The 19,514-nt window shown below is 41.3% G+C and overlaps 1 protein-coding gene across 2 annotated transcripts in view; it reads right to left on the reverse strand.

The window, feature by feature from the left end:
• The window catches only part of LOC124157751, a 712,413-nt gene that overhangs the window by 415,496 nt on the left and 277,403 nt on the right, over window positions 1-19,514 (reverse strand). The window contains exon 1 of one of the 2 annotated variants that reach the window (XM_046532752.1): window positions 3,442-3,460. The exons of the other annotated variant lie outside the window; for it this stretch is intronic. The gene's annotated coding sequence lies outside the window, so the exon portion shown is untranslated. Of the gene's footprint in view, window positions 1-3,441; window positions 3,461-19,514 lie in introns of those variants that run through there. 2 annotated transcript variants of the gene reach the window in all.

A 19,514-nucleotide genomic window follows, 5' to 3' on the forward strand; every position in this document is an offset into this window, starting at 1 on the left:
AAGGAATTATGGGATACGTGGGGAAGGAGGGAGGGAGTTGTTAGAGGAGGGAGGATGGTAGGGTTTTGAGGGGCACATGCCGGACACTAGTGATGTCTTCATTCGGGTGTCCCATTCGTGAGAAAACGAAGTTCCGGCCAGCACGACATTAGGACGTGAACGTTCGACGACCAAAAATAACTATCCATAGAGGTGAATGATGAAGGATTTGGTGCTTTCCCGGCGAACCTTGCTGATGAAGTCTTCTCAGGAAATCAGCCGGGTCAGGATGGACGTTGCTGCCAACGTTTCGACGGCCTTCTCTGTCATCGTCATCAGGGTGAATGATGGGCAGCTATGTCCATCCTGACCCGGCTGATTTCCCGTGAAGACTTCATCAGCAATAATTATCCACCTTAAAAATATATAAGTGAACTTATTGAAATGTTGTTCATTACCAGGAAGTATCATTATTTACAACATCCTAACGGTTAAGGCAGGATGTACGCATAAGCCGACTTTTTAGGGAGATATATGAGGAGCCGCAAATAAAATGATAAACAAAGATACTGTTCACTTAATTTTGTTGATATATTCGGTATTTGATGATGATTGCAAGCCAATCGGAACACTTGTAGTTGAGCTGTGAAATAAAATTAAGTGGGCAGTACGACATCTTTGTTTATCATTAGGTCCTACGGAGATAGGAGAAATGTTTTACTATTAGTCATTTCTCCCAATCGCAGAAATATTACCATCTCACGACCTATACACTTAAACAAGGTATAGGGTCATTTTGTACCCTTGGAATTTCATGATACTCAAGTGGGCTGCGTTAGAACAAAGGCGACCACAACGGGTTCGCTCATTCCGACTCAAAACTACTATTTAATCCATGAATTCGAGGGATAAATGAAAAAAAATCCGTGAAAATAAATATCGACCGTCAATCGCCAATTTGTGAATAAAAACAAAAAAATCATAGATAAGTAACCACCCGCACGTCAAGTTTGCGATTTATTTTATAGACACCAAGCTTGCATCACATTCCTCACTCTAATTAAACCAGACGTTGAATATCATTAGATGCCTAACATTCAAAGAACGTGAAGAGTTAAATAACTATATTCTGAGATGAAGACTTCCCGCGACGGTGCGAGAGGACCTGTCGCAGGGAATTATTACTAATTGTAAGCATTTAAGTATTCTACCGATTAAGGTAGGTTTCCATGGAGTACCTGAGAAGAATTCTGGGATCCTTCCTCCCCTTCACCCACTTCCCTCTTCAATTCATAATAAGGCCTACTCCCTTTCATTCTATCTAAAAATCCTATTCTTTTTCTTCCTTTCCCTCGTTTACACAACATTCTACCCTCTAACACTGTTTTCAACATCCCCTTCCCGCTAAGAACTCGCACCATCCATACCTTCTGTCTCCTCCGTATCTCATCTAAAATTTTCCTCTCCTCACCTACCATATCCAGCACTTCATCGTTCCTCCTCCTCTCCGTCCACTTCACCTTCTCCATTCTTCGCCACACCCACATCTCAAAATCGCAGGGAATAATTAGCAAATTATCCAAGCAAAATAAATCCGTCTGAACGTCGTGCGATCCTTCTTTGAATTATTTGGCGCAAATCGGCATTGCTATTACCAAAACCTTAATCCAGACAAGCATTGACACGTGTATATTACCACACACAATATAAATAGACGAAAAATGCAATTCAGATAACTTTGCCAATTAGCGGCGGAAACCCTATCTTGCGCAATATCGCGCAACCCTACTTAGTCCACCACAAAAACATATTCGGCATTCACATTTCCGCACAATTATTCGCATCGTCCACGCGTGAATTTCCGGCAATGTTTCATTCAATCATTAAGTTGTGGATGAAAAGAATAAAAATTTTGTAGTAAGGGTTGGGCAATGATGCTTGAGGACCGGATGGCGTTGGAGAAGGGGATTAATGGAGAGCCCTGAGCAAAGACTAGACGGTTTAGGATGATGGAGTGACTTCCGATGGACACATGTTCAGACGAAAGAAAGAAACCGGAAAAAGGAGAGAGCACAATGGGGTCAGGAAGAGAATGTTTTAAAAGATGGTAACTGGTGAAATTGCTTTAAAAAGATATCAACCGAGAGGATAAATCTCACTGCATCGACACACACAATCTGAAACGCAGGGAAATGTTACCAGCTTAAAAAGAACAGAAGTAGCTCTATATAATACGACGAAGATATCAACTTCGAAGGAGCTTAAATTATTTACCTTAAAATTGAGCAACTTAAAATTAAAAATTACTTCAGTTATATTTTTATTTGAAAACAGCTTAAGATAGTTGCCAGAAAAATATTCCACGGGGTGGAGTAAAAATTTTGAAGTACAATTAAAAGCTCTTTCACCTCTTTTACCATCAAATAAATAGAATTAGACTATTCCCACATTTTTAAGGTTATTTTATAGGGGCATCCTGACACATCGTGAGGGAACAGGAAGCTCATCAGGAGTGGGTACATCTAAAAATGCATCTCCCAAAGATTCCGGGATAGGGGACACGTACCGCTTCATTGTCACCCTACTCATTACGGGGTAGAACGGGCAGTTCAAAATAGCGCAAAATTATGATTGAGCACTTGATTCTAGTAATAGTAAATGGTTTTAATATCTTGAGACCAATTCATTCACGCATACTTGTACACGTCATTTTCGTAGTGCACCCTCGGCCTTTGCACGTTGTAGCGTAAAAAAGAGAGGGGTAAAAAGAGGACAAATATAATCACGTACTTAATAGTAAATGGTAATAACATCCTCAGACAATTTCATTGATGGATACACGACGTTTTCGTTGTGCACCCTCGACCTTGTTTGCACGCTGTAGCGTAAAAAAGAGAGGGAGTCAAAAGAGGACAAATATAATTGTGTACTATAAGACACGGTCTCAGGCGTTATTCTGTGGAATTGTTTCATTGTTGAATGAAATAAAAGAACTTTGTTTTATTCCACACTTTATTTTAAATAGTACGACCCGGGTTTCAACATCTAGTGTTATCATCAGGATGTCACTGGGTCACACACACAACATCAGGATCACACTAGATGTTGAAACCCGGGTCGTACTATTTAAAATAAAGTGTGGAATAAAACAAAGTTATTTAATTTCATTCAATAATTGTGTACTTATTAGTGAATCGTAATAATGTCCTGAGACCAATTTCATTCACGGATAAAAGATGTGTTCGTTGTGCACCCTCGGCCTTGTTTGCACTTTGCAGTGTAAAAAAGAGAGGGGGTAAACAGAGGGAGGCCTTACAGGGGGTTAAAAGAGAAGAGGGAGGGTAGAAGCCAAAGAGGAGGGGGGATGGTAGGATAGATGGGGGAGGGGAGACCGGAAGTGTTACGCGCGCACTGTAGGAAAAAGGGGAAAGAGCAGAAGGAAACTGCTCGGAGAGGACTCACCGAAGGCGAACGATTCCAGTTTCCTCGGTGAGGAAAAGTCGGCTTCGAGAAAACCCAAGAGGGAGCCTCACCTGAAACAATAAGAGAGAGAAACATTAGAGCGACCAGTCTGGATTAGGTGACTCATTCGTCGCCTTGCACTTGTACTGCCTTGCAGGGCTCGCGGCTGGTAGTTCCAGGAAACTGGGTGGGAACAAATATAGGTACGGTGGGGGCGAGTTGGAAAGGCAAATTACAACCAGAAATATTTGCTGTTTGAAATATTTCCTTCATCTCATAGGCGTAATTTAAAAAGGTCACTCAAAAAAAGGTAGAATTCCGGTCGGGGTACAATCAGTTGAAAGTAGGCACGCAAATGTTAGGGCTCAATACTACACACCCTTTCGCCTGTTCTATTTCTTTCTTGAGTAAAACATACAAAATATCCAACAATATAATAAGCACCAAAATCTGTGAATCTTAGCGCAATAGGGTAATTTCCTTCATCAAAGAAAACGAAAGCCATTGATTGCGATTCGTTACCCACCATTAGTGTATTCATAATATACAAATTATTTGGTTTTAGAAATCCCAGTTACGACGAATGTTTATGGTCAATTTTTTCCTCATTTGAAAAAGGCCAGATTAGCGCCCATGCGATGCCACTCCACGTGACGTCACAGGACCTAGTTTCTATACGAGTAGATAGGAGTTATACATCGTCTGAGATTACCAATGCATGCATGAGGCACAAAGCTCAGGGAAACATATCTTAATAATCACTTACAATTAGTAAAACTGGCTAAGGTCGGAAAGTTTTCTTCGTTTGATAAGGTATTAATAATCCTTATTTAAGCCAAGCGCTACCAGCTAGCAGGGTACTCTGCTACCTGCAAGCATCCTGCGTCGTATCAGCGCTCAATGCCTCGCCCCATGGTCATCTCACGCGGCGGCAGCGGGAACCAGAAATACGTCACATGGGCTTTTCCCAGCATTCACACTTAGCCGTCGCGTTTTCGCGCGCTTGGAAATTTTCACTTTTCATTTAATCGCGAAAAATAGATATCGTCGTTTAAAAATCTAAATGCGTGAAATACGTACTCTAGAAGTAATAATCTTTCGATTAAGGCAATAAAAAAATAATAGGAAACCACCCTCCTCGCCCGATAACTGTTGATTCGAGCCCTCAGAGGTTCTTACAAATAGGTAAACTATAATAAAGTTGTAATTAAAGGTATTTCACCGTTAGGTAAAACACCTTTCAAATAACTAAGTAGTTTAGACCACCGAGTTTAGACCATCTTCTCAAATAACTAAGTAGGTTTGGCCATCTTTTTTACCTTATATTTATCTTATTTTTATATGGTGATCTTAATTTTGGTACAAACATTCCTATGAGTTTGTCACAGCTTTCGCCTGGACCACAGCAAAAATTCTCTAAAAGGGGGAGCTCTGGATGCGGAAATTTAATTGATTAAAGCATTTAAATTAAATACGTGGATACTATTTCGGCCTAGGCCGAGGCGAAACATTTTTGTCTATAAATTTTCACACAGTATCCCTATTTCATAGTTAAATTGTTGTATTGGTATAAATGACTTGTTAAGAGTGGAGGCGTAAGGTAATGTAATTGATTAAAACACTTCAATTAAATCCGTGGATACTATTTCGGTCCAGGCCAAGGTGAAATATTTTTTCTCTGCGAAATTCACACGGTATTCCTATTTCATAGGCAAATTGTTGCATTAATATAAATGACTTGTCAAGAGTGGAGGCATAAGAGAATGTAATTGATTAGAGCGCTTAAATGAAATGCGAGGATACTACTTCGGTCCAGGCCAAGGTGAAATATTTTTTCTAGGTGAAATTTTCACACGGTATTCCTATTTCATAGATAAATTGGTGTATTATCCTAAATGAGTTGTCAAGGACACCGGATACAACGCGGAATTGATTAGCATGAGAAATTAAATCGGTATATCGGGAGAGACCCCACGTGGTGTACGTGTTGACCACAGTCATTGGTGCGAACGACCTCGACAGCCGGTTGACACCCCTCAAGCAGCAGCCAACAAGCGGATAAATGGATATCATCGGCGCGTAGCTGGAAGTGCACTAATCCGGGGACAGCGGCGGGTTCAATGGAGGTGTGGTCCGGTGGAATGGGCGAAGCATTGGGAATGGCGGGGATCGCAGCCACCGCCCTGGCCCCGAGCGCACGACGCGAGAAATCGCTCCTGACCCAATTAAAGGCGCGACAATCGCGAAGAAGAGCCCTACGAAGCCATTCCAAGGGGTTGAAAACGTTCGAGACGTCAAGAGTCCATTCCTGAAAGCGGCGGATTTTTTATACCCAAAACACGTGGTTATTTTGCGATAGACAGGATGGTATACGATAAAAACTACATCAAAAACTAACGCACTCGGTACGCGAATTTTAATTTTTTGATGATTTCGTTGACTTCAATGGCTGATTTTTTTAAATGCTAGGCACGCTAAAGCCAGATCTAAAATTTCCATCTCATAAGGTTACTTTGCTAAATCAATTTCATGAAAATTTGAATAACACACGTAAAAAATACATGATATTTAACATTTTTTGGAACTAAGACTATTGGATCCAGTCAAGGTATCTACTTGACATAATTTTAACCGGAAAATTAATAGAATATTAATTCTACTTAGAAATGTTTCTTCACCTTGAAAAAATTTTGAAGACAATTTTTTCGCTGCTTTTGTTGGCGGAAAAGAATTGGTTTTCATATTTTCGATGACAATCATTTACCCACAATGTTCTATCACATGTCATCACCATTCCTAATAGATTCTGTCAGCATTTATTTATTCCATTTTTCTTCATTTCTGATACGCATTTCCGTAAAATCCGGAAGGAAGTTTTCTCATCACAAATTGCTCCGTGTTCTAAGATTCTCAGGGTCTTTCCTATCTTAGCATTTAGTAGTATCTTCACTTCTAAGCCAAAAACTGAGCCTAAAACTGGGTAATCGACAAGCATGACTATCGACCATTTGTAAGTATTTGGGAGCATTTGTGTTTCCAAGAAACTGAACGACTGCAATCCGAAATACCTTTCATGATGACTTCTAACATATACAGAGAGCGATGCCTATACGCGTTACTTCTGAAAAAGCTTATACAATAGAAAATGGATGAATGTAATAAAAAATTCGCACGTAATCGTCATTAACTGAGAAAAATCCCATGTTTATGCCTTGCCATGAGGTAATAGGCTGAATTATTTTTACATTAGATAAAGTGTGCAGTGCTCGCTTTAGTTTTTCTCATTGAAAAGCGTTAATACTGAAAAAATAGATAAGAGATAAATTTTAACAAATGAAGCCACGGATAGTTGCTCCAGGTGTGAGTATGATGTGGAATAGGGTCATAAATATGAAGAGATTTTCGTTGAAGACACTGCGAAAATGAGACAGTGCACAGCGACGAAAAAAATAGGATGACAAGAAGGAGAGGAGGGTGCAGTTACAAGAGAGGGATGGGATACTGAAGTCCTTGACAAAGTGAAAGATATGTAGTGAGCAAACGTAGGCGGAAAAGAGTACAGACTCTTTGAATAGAATGACGAGAGGTAGACTAGACTGCAAGAAGAATTAATTAAAGATGAATAGAGCATTAAATCAATTGATATTTACGCGAAACGTACTGCGAGGAAATATTCCACGAAAATAAGTAGGTAATAGTGGATCCCTTCATTTCCATTTTGTCCCCAAGGAATTTTAATGTTCGTGGAGCCACCTTCAGAATTACCAGCATAGGATATACACGCGTTGGGAAAACATCAGATACAATAAGTCATACAAAATCAACTCTGAGTAGATAGAGTGCTTTTGAAATATCCCTTCCATTAGGATCTCCACGCTTCAAAGGAAGGTTAGGTATTGATAAAAATAGTAACTTGCATACAAGAATAAGTAATATTTTAAAACTAATATTTCAAAAGAGAGAATATTTCTCTTCCAATAAATTTCTTGGTGATGCTACACACGACAGTGATAAAGGAATAACAACAAAATGAGGAATTTGTCCTACGCGATCGAAAAACCTCCCAAAGATGTGCAATAGTAAGAACTTTTATTCAAAAGGGTCGGAGCCAGGAACATATACGGGCTGAATCCAAGGATTGACCCATATACGAGGTCAGCAACCCGTGCCCCGGATATTGCCCCGGCCGAGGAATAACCCCCACTGCAAGAGGGGAATAAAAAATGGGCGGTCGATTTCAAATCGTGTAACATTAAGTCACCACGCTTACTTCATTACCACTACTTACGAAAAATTTCCGGGTAAATGACGAATATTGAAACTAAGTAATTTTGTTGTTTCTGCAGCGGTACATGTCAAACTCACATAATATACGATGAATATAAATACTTTTTGCGGATAAGGATAACATAAAAATGGCAATATATAAATATTTTGTTTTAATGCCTGCCATAGAAGTAATACGTACAATCACCAACGCATTTCAAATCTATTAGCAGATATACTACGAAGGTCGTGGTACGGGGACATTCCTAACCAATAGCATCCAATCCATGCCGATAATCAACATCCACAAGCTCTAGATACAACGTAACACAGAGGGAGTAATTCCAAATACAAAAGTGCAGCGAGTTAACTCTTCTCGCAAGAGGGACTTCTGTTCCCGGTCGATACGAGTGTCGTCAAAATACTTCCTTCTTCCCCACAGAAAGAAAACTTTCTTCGTCTTCTTTCCACCAGGTCACCAACGCATCTCGGCTGTCTGTTGATTATTTTCACCTCTAACAGTTTCTTTTTTCAATTACCCTATGCTAGTTTAAGAGCGTTAATATCACCGGTAAGTAAATTGTGGATTCGCGGCTACGCGCATGCATCAAGCTCATGAACAATGCATCCTAATTGCAAAACGGGAATGACTAGCGCAAGTCCGAGGTACTTAACAGCGTAAATAGCCATGAATAGTTGAAAGGGACTTTTACAATGACTTTTTTTCTCTCGTTATCTCCATGATCACTCGGGCAGCAGGCTTCCCGGTAATGCGTCCACTAATTCTCCCTCCCGGGCAAAAGGTAACACACTGACCTTTTTCTCCTATTAGAATACCCACCGAACAGCTTCCTTTGATTTCATTTAATCATCAGAGCATGCAAATCAAGAGCTAACGTATTTTGTACACTATGGCTCCCGCAAGTGACCCAGCAGACGCGGATGTGTAGGTCATATTCTTCCTTTTTTTACGCCGCCTTAAGGTGAATGGAGCGATGCTATTTAAATGAACACCGTGAAACTTTGCATAGCGACATCCTCGTAAGGAATGGAAAATATGTCGATTCGCTGACTTGTTTTTTCCTTTACTTCAATCTCATATGTATTCTAACGGAACATGAGATGAATTTCGTTGGCGGTCGGTTAGACAGATTTTCATTAGAACATACGCCTGAAATAGTTGTAAATATAAAGGTCTCGTTTCCAGTTGTTATTGACAACATTATTTCTACGGCGCTGATTCATTGAAGAACGGCATACTTTGAAGAACTTGCATAAAATAGCATAAAATTCAACAAGTCCGAAACGATCACACTTCACTTCATCATCTTTCTTGGTTTTCAAATAACTAACGCATTTTAAAAATTAAAGCGATATCTCAGTAATACGAAAGAAAACTACTTTGCTCAACACGCTGATGTATTCCAACAGCTGCAATGGAATTCGCTTCAGCCCAACTCTGTCCAAGAGACTGACGACGAGCAATTCCTTACGTAAATTAGCAAAAACAATCCAATCCAACGGTCGTGTTCAAGTTGGGTACAGTTACATCTTGCCGGAGGATTCCTTTCCGAACCCTGACCTAGTTTTGCAAAACACACACCTCCTGTACGGGTAAGAAGGCGTGAGGTTCTCATTACGGGAAATAAGCGTGCGAACGAACCCAGACCATCCTCTATATGCGACCCAAATTATAGCATCCGAAACAAGGAGTATTTTTCAATCTTCAATCATTTCGTGAGCAGGCTCTTCTTCCATCGATTAGGCTTGGGTAAAAATCATAAAAGAATTCAAAACCAGAAGGCCACAACTCCACAGAGAACAAACACAGACGACGGACGCTGATTTTTTTCTCACGACGAAAACTGCTCGACACTGGGTGCTTATTCGTATTCAAATTTATTCTCAATCGAATTGTCGCCCACGGGTAGGCCACGACTCGCACACCAATTCACAAGGACACGAATCGTAAGGAGGCCGAAATGACTAGGAAGGGAAAATGATGTTGGATTAAGTAGCAAGAATTCCCCAACGAGCATTTCCAGAGCTTGTTGAAAAGACGTCAGGTTTTGCCCACGGCAGGAATAATAATCGTGCGTGAACTTGTGTGACTGCAAAGACACAGGCGGATCCTTGAAATAATCACAGGAGGGAATAAACTCAACGAGAGGCTGCGAAACAGAACTGAGGCATGAATACAAAGGTTTTTTTTCCCGTCCCGACAGAGAATAAGCAATCACATCCAACGGATAAAAGAGGAGATGGCGATGAAATACATTCCATCGACAATTTGTGTTTCCTCGACGGCAAAAAGAAAAACTTCACGAAGTTTTCTGGACAGGAAAGCTTTATTTCCTAAACCGAGAGTGCCTGGACTACTCGCTAACTCTGTCTCCTACTCAACTTTTCTAAGATAAAGCCTATAATACCGACGACTTCAAGTAGTGATCTGCAACACTTTAGGACCAGTGACGTCATGGCAAAATTAGCGGTGCCGGAGCGCAATTTCCTTAACTTTTTTTAGAAGTGACATATTACTCTGTGTGTCTATATTACAAGTCATTATTTACATTTTTTTGTTTTGATTAGGAATGTATATATTAGAAATTTTAAAGCGACAAAATTGATGAAAGTTTTATTTGACAATTATGTCTTTTGTTAACAAGTGGTGTCATGGTGCCGGAACGCCGCGCCGTTCCGGCACCATGACACCACTATTTAGGATCATTCTCGTAAGATTTATTTTATGATTTAATCCTTAAAAAATGTGGGATTAGTCAAATGAAATTCATTTGATGATACTAGAGATGAAAGAGCTTGTAATTTTACATCACTTTTTTACTCGTGACGTGATTGGGAAAAAAATTATTCTTTTCAAATAGTCATGATGGGGTTCCATCAAGTAACGCCTCAAACCCAGGGATTTATTTAATTTCGATTTTATGATCAAGGGGCCGATCACGAAATTTTTTTCTATACTTTCCCCAGCGATTGACAAACGCACTCATTGTCCAGTTGACACGACCAGGTGCAGGACCTCAAGAGACTCGACAACGCCGCATACTCTCGCGGACGGCCGCAGGCATAAATTACGGCTATGTGGATCGGGTCGTGCGCGGGCAAAACCGCCGCCCGGCCGACCCTACACGCTCCCCGCTCCCTTATAAGAGGGGAATACGTACATACACCTAAACTAGACGATATAGAGCCGTCGAGTAAACGCACCGAGGCGTAACGCGAGAACACGACCAAATCCGCGGAAACGGCAGACGACGACGGCGGGGCAGCGGAGCGGTGGTGGACCGCAGCGCAGGGCAGCTGGAGGAGGTCGGGGTGGAAATATAATTCGGTAAACCAATCACCGTTGCCTGGGATGGAAGAAGCACGACAGGCATCATGCATCAAAAAGCTCAGGCTATGAAGGCATTCATGGCGAAAAGGCCAAGACCATGTGAGGCCGTGTATCAGGTGAAGAGTAACTATGGATGGCAGACCATAAAGATGATTTTAATACATTTTGATTGATGGATATTTTTATATGTTATTTATATTAAATATTCTTCATCATCATCCATACCTCCTCAGTCCAGTTTCGGCTTTGGCTTCTTTAAAATGTTTCTTCATTCAGTTTTTTTTCTTCATGCTTTTCCCTTCATTTCGTGACTCCACTTGCCTTCAAGTTGCCGGCCTCGGTGGCGGTGGGGTAAAGTCCTCGCCTAGGTCGTGGGTTCGAATCCCGCCTGGGTAGGTGATCCCTAACCATGGCATGGATGTTTGTGTTGTGCTTTGTTAATGTTGAACACCCGTTATAAAAGGCCGCAATGTGCTGTTTACGGGGAAGTGGGAAATAAATAAATAAAATTAAAATAAATAAGTTTTCCCTTCCGTGGCCTACCTCTCCTTCTAACTCATTCCATCTTACTCTTGAGGCGTACTCCCGTAGATCAGGTGAAGAATAAGACCGGATGACAGACCAAAAAGATGAATTTCATATATATTTTTTTTACCTTCATAACCCCGAAAAAAGCTCAATTTCGCTCAATCGGGGGAAATAACGTGTAACAACGACTATCACACAAAACCATGCCCTGGGTATGGATAACATACCCAGTCGGGACTCGAACCCGCAACCTCGGGTTTGGCAGGCGAGGACTTTACCCCGCCACCACCGAGGCCGGAGAGTTTGATAACGACCTGGGGTCAGAGGCAATCCGGAACGGTCGAAGAATCAGGGAAGGAGGTGAATGGAAGGGAAGGATGCTAGCTGGCTTCTCAGCAGTTGCGCGGCGGATGCTGGTGAGAACACGGGGGCGTTGGGTCCAGGGGGTCCGGAACCTCCACTCTCGAAAACAAAGAAAATCATAAATGCTGCTAAATGGTGCTGAGGCATGCCTCCTCTTAAACGTATTTATAGTTAGAGGAGACCCTTTCTACATTCACCCACCATGTAACGATGCTGACTCACGGGCTGGTAAGGACCAAGAGCAAGTAATTCGAAAACAGTGCACGTTCATACAAATGAATTTTAAGAAAGACCACTTTTTGTGTACATTCTCCAAGCTACCAAAGCAAACACAAGATATGTTACTGCATAGAATAGTTATTCTTTGAAAATAATCAAAGGAACCGCTGTAGTTTCTCCAGATTTTTATATAAAATCTTTTTATCCCAAAACCTTAGAATTCAGTTGCTATGCAGCCACCAGGAGTGCACCAGTTTATATTTACCCTCCATCTTCAAACCAATAGGCGTAATAGGAAACCTTCATCCAGCCCTCCCTCTGCCTAGGAAAATCTCACACTCCGTCCCCAACGGCGGGAGAAAAAAAAAGGAACGACTACCTTGCCCATCTTCAAGGCATTCCGAGGCTAATTAAAGGATGAGTCAGGAGGGACGAGAGGAGGACGTCGCCCCGACTGCGAAGGAAAATAAGAAGAAGGCCGGGAAGGGGGAGGGACAGCCGCCGCTGTCGTTTTTCACCGCTTCCGTCGAGAATGCCGCTTTAAAATACATACATTCGTTTCCCTTCGATGCCAACGAGAAGGAGGAGTAGAAAAAAGTCCAAACTTAGAAACGGAGTCCTCATTAATTTTCTTTATTCCTATTTTTGGGTTAATCCTTCGAGATTCTCGAGTCTCCGAATGTCTCCCAGGAAGCATTTCCAAGATGTGGTCCCACGGAATTGATTCCAAAATTTAGGGTTAAATGGTTTGTTACCACCACATAGTTTTCAAACTAAGCTGGCGTTCGGTCACGCATTTTGGTGAAAATACTTGAAGCAGGATGATGGAATGGACGGAACAAAAGGAAAAATTGAAATAGATAGGACTATTAGGAAACTACAAAGAGACTACTGTTATCGAAGACACCAAATCGAAACATTACTAAAGGGGAAAAGGCACGGGATACGATTCCCATTTCCTTGTAACATTGCCCACGATAAACATTTTCATCTCAACTCCTTTTATAAATACTAGGTATTCCCTCCTCCACCGAAGTACTACAGGGTCTCATAAAGCCTACAGAGTAAGAATTTAGTACCTAAATTTCGTAATATTAAATAAAAACGTTTTTATCAATAAACCAAAAAACAAAAGTAAACCAAATTAAATCGTCCTTTAAGCATTACAATGATATCAATGAATTCTACCATCCATCGCTCGAAATTCTATAACTTCAACGTTCGATAACCCGTAGAAAAATCTCAATTCACATACTGCGTCTTTTTTTTTTCGAGAAGCGTGCCTTTTTTACACCACCTTGCTCGTACCAAGCAATATGAGAACCACAAATGAGTGCAAATAACCAAGTGTAAAGACAAAAGTTAAAGGACTGCGAGCGTTTGCTAAGTTGCAAGGCATAAGAAAAACAACAGGTTTTATTTAAGATGGGCATTTCACATGTGGCCAAATGAAAGGTTTGAATTCTGATTTCATTGCCAATAACTCACTGAAAATCAGTTTAAAGAAACTCTCAAACATTCGCCTTAACTACATACTTCCCTATTCCGACATATCTGCATCGGGAAGCACAAGCGAATAACTTTTACCGTATCATTCAGGAATCCAACAATGAGTAAGCAATAGTCATCTAACTTATTCACATAAGTGCGTCACTAATTACAGCATTTACCCAAAAACATTTATTTGTATTTGTATACAGCTCACTTGAATTTAACTGATGCCGATTGTAATACATATATCCAAAAAGCATTACGTTTCATTGGACAACACGCTCAATCGACAATAAAAAACCGCCAGGCGCTTAGGTAACTCCTTAGCGTTACATAAAAATCCTTCACGGGCCATTGCAGAGGGGAACGACACACGAAGACCCACAACGAGATAAGGTCAGATTCCCTTCGACTAGGATTATGAATGGGGGTGAGGGGTGCGGGACAAAATTCGGCGGCGGTGCCTGGTTCGTTAGAAGGGGAGAGCAAAGTTCTAACACGAAGGATTGAGCGTTTGACGAGATGGAGAGGCCAAACGGGGCTTAGGAGAGAGAGAGAGGGTTTAAAAAAAAATGACGTCAGTTTCATGTGGAAGTCGACACACGTGCCACGGACGACGAGGCGGTAAAACGTATGTTTATTAGTATGCCCGATAAGGTTCGAGGGGAAGGGTGCTCGAGTGTCATTTCCGCCGAAGGGGGCACTGTTCATTCCAAGCGCATGGGGGCATAAAATTCAGCGGTGTTGAGGTATATAACGAAAGCGCTTGACAGGAGATACGTCGATGGCTGAAAAACTGTAATCAATTCAGCATTCTATTGAAATAACTACAGTAATTACTATACAATACATCATCACTAGAGGCACCGAGGCAGAGCACCTGAGCTCAGAAGTATAGCTAAGCGGACACATCGCTGCCGCTCGATGAGTCTTTAATCGCAACTAATTACTTGTTGTAAACTAGTACAATACATTGATATTATAAGAATACATAAAATAAACCACTGGAAATATTTTATACATTTAAAATTATAAAATTTTACACCAGTTTTTTCGTAGCGGTAAAATTTTTATATCTGATATGTAGGCAAAGGTCTTCTCACCATATCTAGAAAATTTCAACGTTAGTAACGTAGATAACGTTAGTCAAAAAAGGCTATTCGGGCTTCCAGCCGGGTGGTCTCCCACCATTCTGCCGACGTTTCGGAACACGAGTCGGGTTCCATCCTCAGGGCTAATGGAAGCCCGAATAGCCTTTTTCGATTATATTCGCCGGGAAAGAATCAGATTTTACTTCGATAACGTTAGTGTTACATGAGAACAAATATCTCACTTTTAGCCTAATCTTTAAACTATAGTTGGAAATGAGTAATATGCAACGAAAAAAGACAAAATGCGACCGGCCGGGAGGGAGTAATGGGTCCTCAAAGCTCCGATAATGGTGTAAGAATTACGCCAGTCAGCAGAATAACTTGCGTGGAAAATTGAAAAAAATTCATTACAACTAACATAATCCTAGCAGAGAATGAATGTCCTCAGTAGTATCTTAGATTGAGCGAGAATGAATACCAAAACCGGTCTCAGCTCCTTTAAACCGAGCAGCTAAGGATATGAGCTCTATTTCAAAAGTGAGGCAAGCGTTTTCCAGGGGCACAATAAAATCACCAAAAACCTGAACCGTTTTTCACATATCGAGCCGCAACAAATGCATCTGAAACTAGGGTAAATATTGGGACTTTGAGAATATCTCTGGAGAAACCCCCTATGGCCGCCTCCCAGGCTACCTACCTATACTTACGAAGGCATGTGCGCCGCTGCATTGCTGACAAAAAATGACAAAATGCGACCAATGGTTCATGGACCGACGCCGGTTCAGAGCGAAATATTATCAAGAGTATCTAAAAATTAGTCGATTAATGATGCAAACACATTATTTTACCTTTATTTTGCAATCCATAACGATTGTAAGTCAGTTTTCCGGCGTCAGTGATAAATTCACGGAGTAGACACTATGGGCATGCAGTCTGGCGCGACGCCACATTCCTAAAACATTCTCCAGCCTATGGAAGGCACCGCCAACGAACTCTACAGTCGGCGAACAGGTCTACCTGCGCGTCATGGAAGCAAACCTTATCTGTGCATCACTTCCCAAGTGTAGCTTACGAAGTGATAGGAAAATTGTCCCAAGGAAGATTTTCAGGTCGAAGGATGCCTTTCATACCAAACGAGATCATCTCCTAAGAGCAGGGGCAAAAAACAGAAGCCAATTCATCAGTCCTTAATATAGATGAGTAGTTTAGCGGCGTTTTCGTCGCGCACTCTTTCCCACAACATCCGGAACCGAAGCCTCCACGCCCACCGCCATAAAACTTTTTGCTGTTTCCGAACGGCTTTCTCTCTTGGCTGTGATCGATAAAGTCGCGCATTCCATGACCATAAGGCTGTGGTGACAATTTTATTATCACCATTACCTCATTTCCTAAAGTCCTTGAATACCCAAAATCAACAATTAGGAAGTTTTTTTAGTGAACTCAACATGATTAGTCCAAAATTCATCAAATATACTACAAAAAGAGAAGCTTTCAAGGAAATATGCAATATCACTTCTTGGAATAGTATCACAGGTAAATATTTATCGCAGTTAGTATGCAAATGATTTCCATCTAGATAAAATTACTTTTTCTAATACCATTCCGGCCTCAATTACATCTCATCCACATTCGTAGCATATAATTTAATTATTATTACTACAAAATGAGATTTTAACAATTCATTCGTCATTACTTCGCAGAGACGTTGCTACAATCTAAGGATTCATCGACTTAGAAGTACTTCTGAATTGGTTATCAAGTGACTACCTGGATCCTGAGGAGTGCCGAAACCATGCTTTGCAAACTGATATACCTAATCGTAGGGATCAATGCCAAAGAATGCCAAATATCCATAAATTAGAGATAAAAATTCCTCTATTTTTCTAGTTCTACGATTAAAATTTCCCTCAAAAATAGCGGAGCAAATTTTAAGAATCTTACCAAAGAAGCTGCAGAAATGCAAAGAAACAACTTCCATGTTCTATAGTATCCGGATGTCACTGACTCAAACACCCAAAAGCGTTCAATTATAGATGGTTACATAAATATTTCATTTTACTAAGGCATAGTTCACATAGGTAAACAACACTCAAAAAGCAAAATAAATCATTAGTCCGTCGCTCAGCATAATTCAAGTCACGAATGGGGAGTGTAGCAGCCAAACAGGTAAAGCTACTGTTGGAAGGGCACCGGGTACAAATCCGAGTGAAAATTTTGAAGCATCTGCATAAAAATCCTCGGCGTGCAAGGTGGCTCAGAGAAAGGAACTTTATGAACCCTCCCCTCCCCATTCCTCGCTCGAGTTGAAGCGCTGTGCGAGCGATTGCTCCAAACCTTTCTCTCACAAGAAACACACTTTACCTGTCTCGCAAAATATTACTGCGGAATTCGAACAAGAAGAGCGAGAGACCGACGCAGTACGTGCGCGCAAGAGGAAAAATACTTGAAGGAAGAAGTTAGCAGGCTTAAGACAGAGAGAGTGAGAGCAGTGGGTGAGGCAATGTTGAGGACGGTACACAACGGGGTGAAGGGAAGGGAGAGGAATATTACGGGGGGGAAAAGGGGGAGTGGGCGGTCGGAGGGAGGGAGTCAGAGGGCATGGAGGTGAGAAACCCTTGAATGGCTCTGCCGCCGCTTATGACGAAGGGGGAGGGAGCGGGCGGGTAATGCCTACAAGGGGTGACTACTCTCGCAAGTAGCCACGGGGGCGGGGAGGGGATTCTCCGGAGTGGGAGGGGAGGGTGGACGCACGCGCCTTGGAATGCAATGGGCCTGGACAACGCGGAATGACGATCTGTTACATCTACATACTTCCCCGCTATCCACTACAGTGGGCGTGTGGCAGGGGGTGTAAGGACACCAGCCGGTTAAAAATAAAAAAGTATATGCTCTAACGGAATTACGCCTAGAAACTTATGTAATTCCTTTATTGAACGGGGAAGAAACGAATTCCCACACCTAACCAATCAGCAAAATATCTCTCTCGATTTATCGTTTCCGTCGGACCTGGAAAAAAGTCTTCAAACCTTCACAAGGTCCAAAACATTCGTTAACTTGTCTTTTCGATTCGCCAGATATGAGGACGTCGCGAAGAAAGAGTCTTGCGTTGGGGCGGAACACAAATGATCGCATGATATGGTAAATGAAGATATAATTTTGCATATAATTTAGCTATAGCGATCACTAGACACGGAAAAATTGACGCACAGTCTAACGAAAGCGTACGACGTTATGCATTGGACGATTTTGGAAAGCGAAGAGTCTATTCCCTGAAAACCGGCTGTCGTGGTAGGAAGCACCGGCGGGTTTCATACATCTTCTCGTCCCAAACTTTGACATACACATAGTATAGATTAAATCCCTAAAAATACTGTAATCTAAGAGTGAAGCAATGTTTGAAGAGTAATAGCAAAATTTCTAAAAGTACAACTCTCCATAACTTAATTCAAAATTAAATTTAATGCATACGAAGAAGGAGAAGCACCGCACTTTAAAAAAATCTCTTTGTTATTTGATATGCTAACATTTTCCTATAATCCACAGTGGCAATGATCTTGGCCTACTCCGCAGCCACCTTAGGCGCTCTTCTTTACATTGATTCTGAGACGACGATACCATTTGAAACGATCGCAATGTTTAAAGCAAAAGACAACGCTTTATTGGGCGGAGCAGTGCGCCGACAGTCAGTTGCTAGCTCACTTGCCTCACTAAGGAGGCTCAAAGCCCAACCCTAACCTCACTGTACCCGCACCAACAGAAGAACATAAATAAAGCGGGATGATATCGATATGTAGAGCCTCATTGCACAAACCTACGGGAATGGGGAATATCCAGAGGGTTGGGGAGTCACGGGGTCAAGCATGAACGGCAGAACACCCAAGGTTCCGTGACAAATGGAGGTGAAGGAGTTCACCACATAGCGACGGGTAATGAGATGTGATTGATGTGACAGGGGATACAATGGGAAGAGAATGCAAGGCCATGAGTAAAAGGCTTTCAGAGACAAATATGTCGACCCGACGGCGAAGAAAGCAAGACGAAATCTTCATCACGGTGGGGTTAGGGTATTATTTGAAGCCTAACCCTATAGTGATACTTCGATAAAACAAACCCCTCTGGACCCAATAAGTAGGAACTCCAAAATCCATGGGCGAATCATCGCGCGGATATCACTCGATTACAATTCGTTAATGCGACCAAGAACACTATTCGCAAAGAGTTTGGAACTGACAATAAGTCAATTATTACCGACTATTTTCTTAGGGGACTGATATTAAAAATTTAACTTCAATTAATCTAAATTGAAAATGAAAGTTGATTGATAAATAATTATCTCCAGAAACATAGGAGGAAGTTATGTTGCTTGATACGGGGAAAAAAGAAATTAAGAGAAAAAATACTGATGTTTAGGATGACTGAGGTCAGATCTGAACAAGAAAACGAGTATCAAATCAAGGATTTGCTGCTAATAAATCTATTGGTGATATTACCCATGGGAATATACCGATTGTACATGTACGATCCATGTACTCACAAACTCACGCTACAGGCGAAAAGCACACATACTTTTCGCGTTGAAGGTGATCGAATTCCTTTCTTGGCCCTCATTCCGAAAAAATAAAAGTTAGAAATGCCCAAAAAAAGGAATAAACCAAACAATTACGATACATTTTATTATTGATTGCAGTAAGAATGAAATGCCGGCCCATTATCCTGCAGTATACGAGGAATATTTAAAGTAGTGGCCGTTTGGTCACAGAAAA

The sequence above is a fragment of the Ischnura elegans genome, chromosome 4 (assembly GCF_921293095.1).
Source record: "Ischnura elegans chromosome 4, ioIscEleg1.1, whole genome shotgun sequence".
NCBI classification, from domain to species: domain Eukaryota; kingdom Metazoa; phylum Arthropoda; class Insecta; order Odonata; family Coenagrionidae; genus Ischnura; species Ischnura elegans.